The following is a 14,569-nucleotide window of genomic DNA, read 5'->3' on the forward strand; positions in this document are numbered from 1 at the left end:
ATTTTTCAAAATAAAAGTGTCAGAGAGCAGCCCTCCCTTGGCCTCAGTTTCTCCTGTAATAAAGTTTGACCAGGTAAGCATTACCCAAATTGTTTCCTGCAGAACACAGGGTCCTGCAGGATGGAAGAGGATGTTCCAGTAACAAATAAGGTTTTATGATCAGAGAATAATAATAAGACCCAGGTGAGCTGGCGACTTCCAAGAGGTAGTGAACCTGGAGGTGGGGAAGCATGCTGAGTGTCAGAGTACTCATGGTCAGTAAACCACCCAGCCTCTGCATTTGACCTCATCTGATTCAGTGTTGCAGTTATTTGACAAACACAAGAGGAGGGAGATCAAGAGTAGAAGGACATGGAATTCACCTCCCCCCACACACACATCAAAAATACATCTAAATGTGGAACAATTCTCACGGAAAGCCGACTGAAAACTAGCAGAAGATCTCTTATACAACCAAAGCTGCAAGTAAGATCCCCATGTAACCAGGTAGGACAAAAAGAAAAATAAGGCATCAGGAAGGGACCAGCACCCCTGGGAGGGAGTTATGACAGAAGAGAGGTTCGCTCACCCTGGGAACCCCTTTGCCAGCTGGGAGGTCCGCCAGGGCAGATAGGGAGCTGAAGGGGCCCGGTCTCTGCTCATGAGGAGTGTGTGTGCTGGCCTGCTAACAATCAGGGCAGAGAGAGACCAGTGCTTGACGGCTGCCACGTCGTCACACTTCTCAACCCAAAATGCGATCAAGGCGGGCCTGCTAGTAGGCACAACAGCTAGGCACTGAAACTCGGCCTTCAGGAGAGGGACCCTGGGAGAGGACTCAGTCTAGCTGTGCAGAAATAACCAGAAGGGCCTGGAGTGTGGTCTGGGCCACCCCTGTTACCGCACGCCACAGGGGCACAGTCCACCATAGGAGCCCCAACATCAGCGTGCACAGGGCAGGGCATGGGTCTACCATAAGAGCCCCACTGTCACCGTGCTCACGAAGGGACACAGCTCCAGTGGTGGTGGACTTTGTGAGTCCACACATGACAGGAGTGGGGCTGACATCAGAGCCAATTATCAGGGCTCCCATAGCGGGGGCGGGTTCAAGAACGGGTCCAGCATCAATGGACCACGTTGGTGAGCACACCAGGTGGCACAGCCATCACAGAATCACACATCCCCTGCGACAGCCCCTTGGGAGGAGTATGCAGTGGTTCCTTTCCCAGCAGGAACACTCCAGTCCTGCCTACTTCACACCACAGCTTGGAGTCATATCTGGGGCAGACAAGCCCTGGGAGAGCCCTATCATAGAGGCACCCCAGGTGCCAAGTGGCAGCACAACCACCTTGATTCCTGCAGCCACAGTGCCCCAGCCCCCAATGCCTGCCTGACACTAGGTCTCGGACAAACACTACGGAGAAAGGGACATAACCTTGGGCTGCTTCTGGGCAAAAGCGGGGATGCCTGCACAGGTGGCGCAGAGGTTCTCTGTGACCACACAGGCCTCACTTGCTTCAGCACTCACCTCCTTGGGGACAGAGCACACACTTAAGGGCAATGCAGCCTTACTAATAAACCCAACCCTCAGGGCTTCTACTTAAACAACTGGGGAGCAGACCCCACCCCTGACAGGGCTGTGACAGCCACAGGGGAAAGAGGAGGTCCCGCCCAACCTCCAGTGAAGACTCTGGTTACCACAATACCAATCACACCCCCATCAAGGGGATAATTTCCACTCTGAGGAAAGACATGGCCGTCATCCATACCAAAAATACTGGATTCACACAGTCTACACAGGGACACTCATACATTAAAAACAGCCCTTCAATGGGACTTCCCTGGCAGTCCAGTGGTTAAGACTCTGTGCTTCCACTGCAGGGGGTGTGGGTTCAATCCCTGGTTGGGGAACTAGGATTCCACATGCCACAGAGCGTGGCCAAAAAAACCAAAAACAAAAAACAAAAAACAGCCCTTCAAGACCACAGTAGATAAGTGTTTCTCCTAAATTCATACAGAGAAATTTAAGTAAAATGAAAAAGAGAGGAGCTACTCCAACTGAAAGAACAACAGAAATCCCCTGAAAGAACAAACAGTAAAACAGACCTCTCTAGTCTGCTAGACACCAAGTTCAAAAAGGAGGTAATAAAAATGCTAAAGGAATTAAGAAAGATTATCGACAGAAATGCAGATCACTGTAACAAGGAACTAGAAACTATGAAGAGGAACCAATCAAAACTAGACAACTGAATTGCCAAGATAAAAACCAAGCTAAAATCAATGAATAAGACAAAGATACTACAAAAAAAGAAAATCACAGGCCAATATCACTGATGAACATAGACGCAAAAATCCTTAATACAATACTAGCAAACCGAATCCAACAACACGTTAAAAGGATCATACACCATGATCAACTGGGATATGTCCCAGGCATGCAAAGATTCTTCAATATACGCAAATCAATCAGTGTGATCACCACATTAACAAACTGAAGAATTTAAAACCATATGATCAGGACTTCCCTGGCGGTCCAGTGGTTAAGAATCCGCCTTCCAATGCAGGGGACACGGGTTCGATCCCTGGTTGGGGAACTAAGATCCCACATGCTTCAGGGCAACTAAGCCTGCAGACTCTAGAGCCCAAGCGCCACAACTAGAGAGCCCACGTGCTGCAACTACTGAGCCCACGCACTCTAGAGCCCAAGTGCCACAACTAGAGAGAAGCCCGCACACCGCAACGAAAGATCCCACATGCCACAATGAAGATCCCGTGTGCCGCAACTAAGACCTGACGCAGCCCCCAAAAATAAATAAATAAATAATTATTTTTTAAAAAACCATATGGGGGACTTCCCTGCTGGTCCACTGGTAAAGAATCCACCTTATGATGCAGGGGACAAGGGTTCGATCCCTGGGTGGGGAACTAGGATCCCACATGCCGCAGGACAACTAAGCCTGCACGCCACAACTACTGAGCTTGTGCGCCTCAACTAGAGAGGCTGCGCGCCTCAACTAGAGAGCCTGAGTGCCACAAACTGCAGAGCCACACGCTCTGGAACCCATGTGCCACAACTAGAGAGAAGCCCAAGCGCCTCAATGAAGAGCCCGTGCGTGGCAACGGAAGATCTCGCATGCTGCAGTGAAGATCCCGCGTGCCGCAACTAAGACCTGACGCAGCCAAAAATGAATAAAATAAATAAATAAATATTTTAAAAAATATATGATCATCTCAAAAGATGCAGAAAAAGCTTTTGACAAAATTCAACACCAATTTATGATTTAAAACTCTCCAGAAAGTGGTCACAGAGGGAACCTACCTCACCATAATAAAGGCCATATATGATAAACCCACAGCTAACATCATCCTCAACAGTGAAAAACCGAAAGCATTTCCTCTAAGATCAGGAACAAGACAAGGATGTCCACTCTCGCCACTTTTATTCAACATGGTTTTGGAAGTCCTAGTCACAGCAATCAGAGAAGAAAAAGAAATAAAATGAATCCAAATTGGAAAAGAAGTAAAACTATCACTGCTTCCAGATGACATGATACTATACATAGAAAACCCTAAAGATGCTACCAAAAAACTACTAGAGTAGCTCATCAATGAATTCAGTCAAGTTGCAGGATACAAAATTAATACACAGAAATCTCTTGCACTCTTATATACACTAACAACAAAAGATCAGAAAGTATTTGTGGCATGGAGGCTCAGTAGTGTGGCTCGCAGGCTCTAGCGCACAGGCTCAGTAGTTGTGGTGCACGGGCTTAGTTGCTCCACAGCATGTGGGATCTTCCCAGACCAGGGATCAAACCCCTGTCCCCTGCATTGGCAGGCAGATTCTTAACCGCTGTGCCACCAGGGAAGTCCGAGGTAGAACTTTTAGAATGTGTTTGAACTTATATGACTATTAGTCTAAAGCAAGTAGATATAGGTATGGGTTAACATACTTGAAAACCAGAGTAACCACAAGTCCAAAACATACAATAGATTCACAAAAACCAAAACAAAAGGAACTCAAGCATAATACAAAAGAAAACCATCAAACCACAAAAGGAAAAACAAAAAAGGAGAAAGGAACAAAGAATTACCAAATCAACTGGAAAACAAGGTTTAAAATGGCAGTAAACACAAACTTATCAATAATTACTTTAAATTCTCATATCAGACAAAATAGACTTTAAAATAAAGACTATTACAAGAGACGAAGAAAGACACTACATAATGATCAAGGGATCAATCCAAGAAGAAGATATAACAATTGTAAATATTTATGCACCCAACATAGGAGCACCTCAACACATAAGGCAAATGCTAACAGCCATAAAAGGGGTAATCGACAGTAACACAATCATAGTAGGGGACTTCACACCCCACTTTCACCAATGGACAGATCATCCAAAATGAAAATAAACAAGGAAACACAAGCTTTAAATGATACATTAAAGAAGACGGACTTAATTGATATTTATAGGACATTCCATCCAAAACAACAGAATACACTTTCTTCTCAAGTGCTCATGGAACATTCTCCAGGATAGATCATATCTTGGGTCACAAAGCAAGCCTTGGTAAATTTAAGAATATTCGAATCGTATCAAGTATCTTCTCTGACCACAACGCTATCAGACTAGATATCAATTACAGGAAAAAATCTGTAAAAAATACAAACACATGGAGTCTAAACAATACACTACTTAATAACCAAGGGATCACTGAAGAAATCAAAGAGGAAATCAAAAAATACCTAGAGACAAATGACAATGAAAACATGACGACCCAAAACCTATGGGATGCAGCAAAAGAAGTTCTAAGACGGAAGTTTATACCACTACAATCCTACCTCAAGAAACAAGAAGTATCTCAAATAAACAACCTAACCTTACACCTAAAGCAATTAGAGAAAGAAGACAAAAAAACCCCAAAGTTAGCAGAAGGAAAGAAATCATAAAGATCAGATCAGAAATAAATGAAAAAGAAATGAAGGAAACATTAGCAAAGATCAATAAAACTAAAAGCTGGTTCTTTGAGAAGATAAACAAAATTGATAAACCATTAGCCAGACTCATCAAGAAAAAAAGGGAGAAGACTCAAATCAACAGAATTAGAAATGAAAAAGGAGAAGTAACAACTGACACTACAAAGGATCATGAGAGATTACTACAAGCAACTATATGCCAATAAAATGAACAACCTGGAAGAAATGGACACATTCTTAGAAAAGCACAACCTTCCAAGACTGAACCAGGAACAAATAGAAAATATAAACAGACCAATCACAAGCACTGAAATTGAGACTGTGATTAAAAATCTTCCAACAAACAAATGCCCAGGACCAGATGGCTTCACAGGCGAATTCTATTAAACGTTTAGAGAAGAGCCAACACCTATCCTTCTCAAACTCTTCCAAAATATAGCAGAGGGAGGAACACTCCCAAACTCATTCTACGAGGCTACCATCACCCTGATACCAAAACTAGACAAAGATGTCACAAAGAAAGAAAACTACAGGCCAATATCACTGATGAACATAGAGGCAAAAATCCTCAACAAAATCCTAGCGAACAGAATCCAACAGCACATTAAAAGGATCATACACCATGATCAAGTGGGCCTTATCCCAGGAATGCAAAGATTCTTCAATATACGCAAATCAATCAATGTGATACACCATATTAACAAATTGAAGGATAAAAACCATATGATCATCTCAATAGATGCAGAAAAAGCTTTCGACAAAATTCAACACCCATTTATGATAAAAACCCTCCAGAAAGTAGGCATAGAGCAAACTTACCTCAACATAATAAAGGCCACATATGACAAACCCACAGCCAACCCCATTCTCAATGGTGAAAAACTGAAACTGTTTCCACTAAGATCAGGAACAAGACAAGGTTGCTCACTCTCACCACTAATATTCAACATAGTTTTGGAAGTATTAGCCACAGCAATCAGAGAACAAAAAGAAATAAAAGGAATCCAAGTCAGAAAAGAAGAAGTAAAGCTGTCACTGTTTGCAGATGACATGATACTATACACAGAGAATCCTAAAGACACTACCAGAAAACGACTAGAGCTAATCAATGAATTTGGTAAAGTAGCAGGATACAAAATTAATGCACAGAAATCTCTTGCATTCCTATACACTAATGATGAAAAATCTGAAAGAGAAATTAAGGAAACACTCCCATTTACCATTGCAACACAAAGAATAAAATACCTAGGAATAAACCTACCTAAGGAGACAAAAGACCTGTATGCAGAAAACTATAAGACACTGATGAAAGAAATTAAAGATGATACAAACAGATGGAGAGATATACCATGTTCTTGGATTGGAAAAATCAACATTGTGAAATGGACTATACTACCCAAAGTAATCTACAGATTCAATGCAATCCCTATCAAACTACCACTGACATTTTTCACAGAACTAGAACAAAAAATTTCACAATTTGTATGGAAACACAAAAGACCCCGAATAGCCAAAGCAATCTTGAGAAAGAAAAACGCAGCTGGAGGAATCAGGCTCCCAGACTTCAGGCTATACTACAAAGCTACAGTAATCAAGACAGTATGGTACTGGCACAAAAACAGAAACATAGATCAAGGGAACAGGATAGAAAGCCCAGAGATAAACCCACGCACATATGGTCACCTTATTTTTGATAAAGGAGGCAAGAATATACAATGGAGAAAAAACAGCCCCTTCAATAAGTGGTGCTGGGAAAACTGGACAGCTACGTGTAAAAGAATGAAATTCAAACACTCCCTAACACCATACACAAAAATAAACTCAAAATGGATTAAAGACCTAAATGTAAGGCCAGACACTATAAAACTCTTAGAGGAAAACATAGGCAGAACACTCTATGACATAAATCACAGCAAGATCCTTTTTGATCCACCTCCTAGAGAAATGGAAATAAAAGCAAAAATAAACAAATGGGACCTAATGAAACTTCAAAGCTTTTGCCCAGCAAAGGAAACCATAAACAAGACGAAAAGATAACCCTCAGAATGGGAGAAAATATTTGCAAATGAAGCAACTGACAAAGGATTGATCTCCAAAATTTACAAGCAGCTCATGCAGCTCAATATCAAAAAAACAAACAACCCAATCCAAAAATGGGCAGAAGACCTAAACAGACATTTCTCCAAAGAAGACATACAGATTGCCAACAAACACATGAAAGAATGCTCAACATCACTAGTTATTATAGAAATGCAAATCAAAACTACAGTGAGGTATCACCTCACACCAGTCAGAATGGCCATCATCAAAAAATCTACAAACAATATATGCTGGAGAGGATGTGGAGAAAAGGGAACCCTCTTGCACTGTTGGTGGGAATGTAAATTGATACAGCCACTATGGAGAACAGTATGCAGGTTCCTTAAAAAACTAAAAATAGAACTACCATACGACCCAGCAATCCCACTACTGGGCATATACTCTGAGAAAACCATAATTCAAAAGGAGTCATGTACCACAATGTTCAATGCAGCACTATTTACAACAGCCAGAACATGGAAGCAACCTAAGTCCATCAACAGATGAATGGATAAAGAAGATGTGGCACATATATACAATGGAATATTACTCAGCCATCAAAAGAAATGAAATTGAGTTATTTGTAGTGAGGTGGATGGACCTAGAGTCTGTCATACAGAGTGAAGTAAGTCAGAAAGAGAAAAACAAATACCATACGCTAACACATACATATGGAATCAAAAAAAAATGGTTATGAAGAACCTAGGGGCAGGACAGGAATAAAGATGCAGACGTAGAGAATGGACTTGAGGACACAGGGAGGGGGAAAGGTAAGCTGGGACGAAGTGAGAGAGTGGCATGGATATATATACACTACCAAATGTAAAATAGATAGCTAGTGGGAAGCAGCCACATAGCACAGGGAGATCAGCTCAGTGCTTTGTGACCACCTAGAGGGGTGGGATAGGGAGGGTGGGAGGGAGATGCAAGAGGGAGGAGATATGGGGATATATGTATATGTATAGCTGATTCACTTTGTTATAAAGCAGAAACTAACACACCATTGTAAAGCAATTATACTCCAATAAAGATGTTAAAAAATAAATAAAACAATTACTTTAAATGTCAATGGAGTAAATGCTCCAATCAAAAAACATACAGTGGCAGATTGGATTAAAAAAACAATAACCTACAATATGCTGCCCACAAGAGACTCACTTCAGGGCAGAAGACATACACAGATTGAAAGTGAGGGGATAGAAAAGATATTTCACAAACAGAAATGAGAAGAAAGCTGGGGTACTAATACTCATATCAGACAAAATAAACTTGAAAACAAAGTCCATAACGAAAGACAAAGAAGGACATTATATAATGATAAAGGGATCAATACAGGAGGAGGACATTACACTCGTTAAAATATATGCACCTAATATAGGAGCACCTAAATATACAAAACAAATACTAAGAGATATAAAGGGAGAAGCTGACAGGAATACAATAATAGTAGGAGACTTTAACAAGATCAATGGACAGATCTTCCAGGCAGAAAATCAATACGGCAACAGAGATACTAAATGACACAACACCAGCTGGATTTAATTGATATCTATAGGACACTACATCCAAAAAAAAAAACCAGAATGCACATTCTTCTGAAGCGTGCATGGAACAGTCTCTAGGATAGACCACATACTAAGACACAAAACAAGCCACAACAATTTAATAGGATAGAAATTATTTCAAGCATCTTTTCTGACCACAGTATGAAACTAGAAATCAACCACAGAAAGAAAAATGGAAAAAACTATCACATGGAGACTAAACAATATGCTACTAAAAAAACCAATGAGTCAATGATGAAATCAAAGAGGAAACCAGAAAATATGTCACGAGAAATGATAATGAAAAAACAACCATACACAATCTATGGGATGTAGCAAAAGCAGTTCAAAGAGCGAAGTTCATAGCAATACAGGTCTTCCCTAAGAAACAAGAAAAACCTCAAATAAACAACCTAACCTACCACCTAAAAGAATCAGAAAAAGAAGAACAAACAAAATCCAAATTCAGCAGGAGAAAGGAAATAAAAAATATCAGAGAGGAAATAAATAAAATAGAGATCAAAAAAATAGAAAAGATCAATAAACCAAGAGCTGGTTTTTTGAAAGGATAAACAAAATTGACAAATCTCTAGCCAGGCTCACCAAGAAGAAGATAAAGAGGACCCAAATAAGCAAAATAAGAAATGAAAGAGGAGAAATAACAACCCATACTGCAGGAAAAAATTTTAAGAAAATGCTATGAACAGTTATATGCCAACAAGTTGGACAACCTAGAAGAAATGGACAAGTTTCCAGAAACATACAGCCTTCCAAAACTGAGTGAAGAAGAAACAGATAATTTGAAGAGACCGATCACTAAAAGTGGAATAGAACCTATAATTTAAAAATTCCCTACAAACAAAAGTCCAGGGCTGGATGGCTTCACTGGGGAATTCTACAATCACCTACAAACATCAAAGAAGTTATACCTAGCCTTCTCAAAATATTTCAGAAGACTGAAGAGGAGGGAACACTCCCCAAGTAATTCTATGAAGCCACCATCACCCTGATACCAAAACCAAGGACACTATAGAAAAATTACAGACCAATATTTTTGATGAATATAGATGTGGAAATCCTCAACAAAGCATTAGCAAACCTAATCCAACAATATATGAAAAGGATCATACACCATGATCAAGTTGAATTCATTCAGGGTCACAAGGATGGTTCAACATATGCAAATCAATCAATGTGATACACCACATTAACAAAAGAAAAGACAAAAACCACATGATCATCTCAAAAGATGCAGAAAAAGCATTTGACAAAATTCAGCATCCATTCATGATAAAAAAATAAATAAATAAATAACCAGAGTGGGTACAGAGGGAACTTATCTCAACATAATAAAAGCTATTTATGACAAACCCACAGCCAACATAATACTCAATGGTGAAAAGCTGAAAGCCTTCCTGCTAAATTCTGGATCAAGACAGGATGCCCACTCTCACCACTTCTATTCAACATAGTATTGGAATTCCTAGCAACAGCAATCAGACAAGAAAAAGAAATAAAAGGTATACAGATTGGAAGGGAAAAGGTAGAACTGTCATTATATGCAAATGATATGATACTCTATATAGAAAACCCTCCACACAAAAAGTATTAGAATAAATGAATTCAGCAAAGTAGCAGGATACAAGATTAACATACAGAAATCTGTTGCATTTCTTTTCACTAACAATAAAATAGAAAAAGAGAGTAAAAAAACAATCCTGTTTAAAATCGCTTCAAAAAAAAAAAAAAACCTAGGAAAAAACCTAGCCAAAGAGATGAAAGACCTAGACCCTAAGAACTATAAAACTTTGTTAGGAGATTGGATCAAGATCTAAGGAGTAGGACATGGAGCTCCCCTCCTCCCATAAATACGTCAAAAATAAATGTGGAACAATTCTCACAGAACATCTACTGAATGCTGTCAGAAGACCTCAGACTTCCAAAAGGGCAAAAAAATCTCCATGTAACTGGATAGGACAAAAAAAAAAAAAAGAGAGAGAGAGAAAGGAATAACGGATGGGACCTGTGCCACTGGGAGGGAGCTGTGAAAGAGTAAAGGTCTTGGCACGCTGGGAAGTCCCCTCGCTGGTGGGGAGATCAGCAGGGACAGGGTGGAGCTTCGGAGCCTCGGAGGAGAGTGCAGCAACCAGAATACAGAGGGCAAAGCAGAGAGAGACATGCACAGACAGTCAGTGCCACCGCCCTGCACTCCCCAGCTTGAGATGCTGGTTTGCTGGTGCGGGAGGGGTTTGGGTGCTGAGGCTTGGGCTTCAGACATCAGACCTGGGGAGAAGACTGGGACTGGCTGCGGGGAGAAGACTGGGACTGGCTGCAATGAGGAGCCCCCTGAAAGGGCTGGGATGTTGCACACCATAACAGAGGGTGTACAGGAAAAAGCCTGGGCCCGCCAGAAAGGCAAGGCACCATTGTTGTGGGGCAGGCAAGGAGAGGGGCAGGACCACCATAGGAGCTTTATTCTCTGCACACACACTCTCAGGCAACAGGGCACCACCTACATGAGCTCTGGGGGCAGGCGGGAGGCACCACTGCCATCTCAGGCTCCAAAGGTGGGCATGGGCCACTGCTGCCGCCGAGAGTCCTATGAGCAGGCGCCAATCGCTGCACCCAACTTCCTGGGAGTGTTTTTTGGCCACTGCCGATGAGAGTCCCACAACCAGGTGCCAATCACTGCCCCCGCCTTCCTGGGAGCACATATAGACCACATACCTACACACCCCCTATCAAGGGGATAATGGCCAGCACACACTGAGGAAAGAGATGGCAAGCATCCAAATGAAAGCAGCCCTCATGCCAAAAAATTATTAAACCCACACAAGCTACACAGGGACGCTCCCACATATAAATAGCCCTCTAAGACTATAATAGATAACTGTTTCTCCTAAACTCACAGAGTAAGAGAAATATAAGTAAAATGAAGAAGCAGAGAAACCACTCCCAGTTAAAAGACCAGGAGATTTCCCCTGAAGGAAGAAACAATGAAACAGACCTCGTCAATCTAACAGACACCGAATTCAAAAGGAGGTAATGGCACTTCCCTGGTGGCGCAGTGGTTAAGAATCCGCCTGCCAATGCAGGGGACATGGGTTCGAGCCCTGGTCTGGGAAGATCCCACATGCCGTGCAGCAACTAAGCCCGTGTGCCACAACTACTGAGCCCACACGCCTAGAACCCATGCTCCGCAACAAGAGAAGCCACTGCAATGAGAAGCCCGCGCACCACAACGAAGAGTAGCCCCCGCTCGCCACAACCAGAGAAAGCTCAGGTGCAGCAACAAAGACCCAGTGCAGCCAAAACTAAATTAATTAATTAATTAATTTTTTAAAAATTTGTTTAAAAAAAAAGGAGGTAATGAAAATACTGCAGGAATTAAGACAGGCAATTGACAGAAATGCAGATTACTGTAAAAAGGAACTAGAAACTATGAGGAGCAGCCAAGAAAAATTAGAAAATTCATTTGCCAAGATGAAAGCTGAGCTAAAGGTAATGTACAGCAGAATGAATAATGGAGAAGAAAGAAAAAATGATCTGGAAGAGAGAATAATAGAAATTACCCAACCAGAACAGCAGACAGAAAGCCAAATGAAACAAAAAAGAAAGCAATATAAGAGACCTATGGGTCTAGCATAGTAGTGTAGACCACACTACCGTAGCATAGACATATGGGTCTACACTACCAAAGTGTGCCAATCCACACATAATAGGGATTCCAGAAGGAGATGAAAGAGAAAAGGGGATTGAAAATGTATGTGAAGAAATTATGGCTGAAAACTTCCCAAACCTAAAGAAGGAAATAGATATCCAGATACAAGAAGCACAGAGGGTCCCAAACAAGATGAACCCAAGCAGACCTACACCAAGAAATATTATAATAAAAATGGCAAAAGTTAAAGAGAGGATTCTAAAGGCAGCAAGAAAAAAACAAAGAGTTAATTACAAGGGAACCCCCATAAGGCTGATTTCTCTACAGAAACAATGCAGGCCAGAAGGGAGTGGCAAAATATTATTCAAAGTCTTGAAAGGGAAAATTCTGCAACCTAGAATATTCTACCCAGCAAGATTATCATTTAAAATAGGAGGAGGGACTTCCCTGGTGGCGCAGTGGTTAAGAATCCGCCTGCCAATGCAGGGGACACGCGTTTGAGCCCTGGTCCGGGAAGATCCCACATGCTGTGGAGCAACTAAGCCCATGTGCCACAACTACTGAGCCCGCGTGCCACAGCTATTGAAGCCCGCGTGCCTAGAGCCCATGCTCTGCAGCAAGAGAAGCCACCGTGGTGAGAAGCCTGCACATTGCAACGAAGAGTAGCCCCCACTCGCCGCAACTAGAGAAAGCCCACGCGCAGCAACAAAGACCCAACGTAGCCAAAATTAATTAATTAATTAATTTAGAAAAAATAATAGAAGGAGACAGACTTCCCTAGGGGTCCAGTGGTTAAGACTTCGCCTTCCAATGCAGGGGGTGCAGGTTCGATGCCTGGTCAGGGAGCTAAGATCCCACAAGCCTCGTGGCCATAAAACCAAAACAAAAAACAGTAGCAATACTCTAACAAATTCAATAAAGACTTTAAAAATGGTCCACATCAAAAAAATCTTTAGGGCTTCCCTGGTGGCGCAGTGGTTAAGAATCCACCTGCCAATGCAGGGGACACGGGTTCGAGCCCTGGTCCGGGAAGATCCCACATGCTGCAAAGCAACTAAGCCCATGTGCCACAACTACTGAGCCTGAGCTCTAGAGCCTGCGAGCCACAACTACTGAGCCTGTGTGCCACAAGTACTGAAGCCCACGTGCCTAGAGCCTGTGCTCTGCAACAAAAGAAGCCACCGCAATGAGAAGCCCACGCACCGCAACAAAGAGTAGCCCCCGCTCGCCGCAACTAGAGAAAGCCCGCGCGCAGCAACGAAGACCCAACACACCCATAAATAAATAAATAAATTTACTTAAAAAAAAAAAATCTTTAAAAAATAAAAATAAAATAGGAGGAGAGATAAATAATTTCTCAGACAAGCAAAAACTAAAAGAATACAGCAATACTAAACCTCTCCTAAAAGAAATACTGAAAGGTCTTCTCTAAATAGAAAAGAAGCAAGAAGACATAGGAAAGAGAAAATTACAGTTGGAAAGTAAATCACTTAAATAAGCCAGTATACAGATCAAAAAGAAAAAAAAAAAACCTATTTGGAAAGTGATGATAAACACAGGAACAGCAAAAGGATAAACATGAAGATGTAAAAGAGGAAATCTGTTTTTTAGAATGTGTTTGAGCCTATATGACTATCAGTCTAAAGCAAGCAGATATAGGAAAGGGTTAACATACTTGAAAAACAGAGTAACCACAAATCAAACACATACAGTAGATCCACAAAAACCAAAAAGAAGAGAACACAAGCATAAGATAAAAGAAATCATCAAACCACAAAAAGAAAAAGAAAGGAACAAGAAGAAACATAGAATCAACTGGAAAACAAGGTTTAAAATGGCAATAAATACATATTTATCAATAATTACCTTAAATGTCAATGGACTAAATGCTCCAATCAAAAGACATAGAGTGGCAGACTGGATTAAAAAACAAGAGCCTACAATATGCTGCCTACAACAAGAGACTCACTTTACAGCAAAGGATACGCATAGATTGAAAGTGAGGGAATGGAAAAATATATTTCAGGCAAGCGGAAATGACAAGAAAGCGGGAGTCGCAATACTCATACCAGACAAAATAAACTTTAAAACAAAGGCCATAAAGGAAGACAAAGAAGGACACTATACAATGATAAAACGCTCAATAAAAGAAGAGGATTTTACACTCATCAACATATATGCACCCAATATAGGAGCACCCAAATACATAAAACAAATACTAACAGACATAAAGGGAGAAATTGATGGGAATACAATAATAGTAGGAGACTTTATCACCTCACTCACATCAATGGACAGATCTTCCAGACAGAAAATCAATAAGGCAAC

General features: G+C 41.3%; 1 long non-coding RNA gene across 1 annotated transcript in view; it reads right to left on the reverse strand.

Moving 5' to 3' along the window:
* The window catches only part of LOC133091027 (uncharacterized), a 62,911-nt gene that overhangs the window by 23,734 nt on the left and 24,608 nt on the right, over window positions 1-14,569 (reverse strand). The gene's annotated exons all lie outside the window — the stretch shown is intronic.

The sequence above is a fragment of the Eubalaena glacialis genome, chromosome 4, assembly GCF_028564815.1.
Source record: "Eubalaena glacialis isolate mEubGla1 chromosome 4, mEubGla1.1.hap2.+ XY, whole genome shotgun sequence".
Taxonomy (NCBI): domain Eukaryota; kingdom Metazoa; phylum Chordata; class Mammalia; order Artiodactyla; family Balaenidae; genus Eubalaena; species Eubalaena glacialis.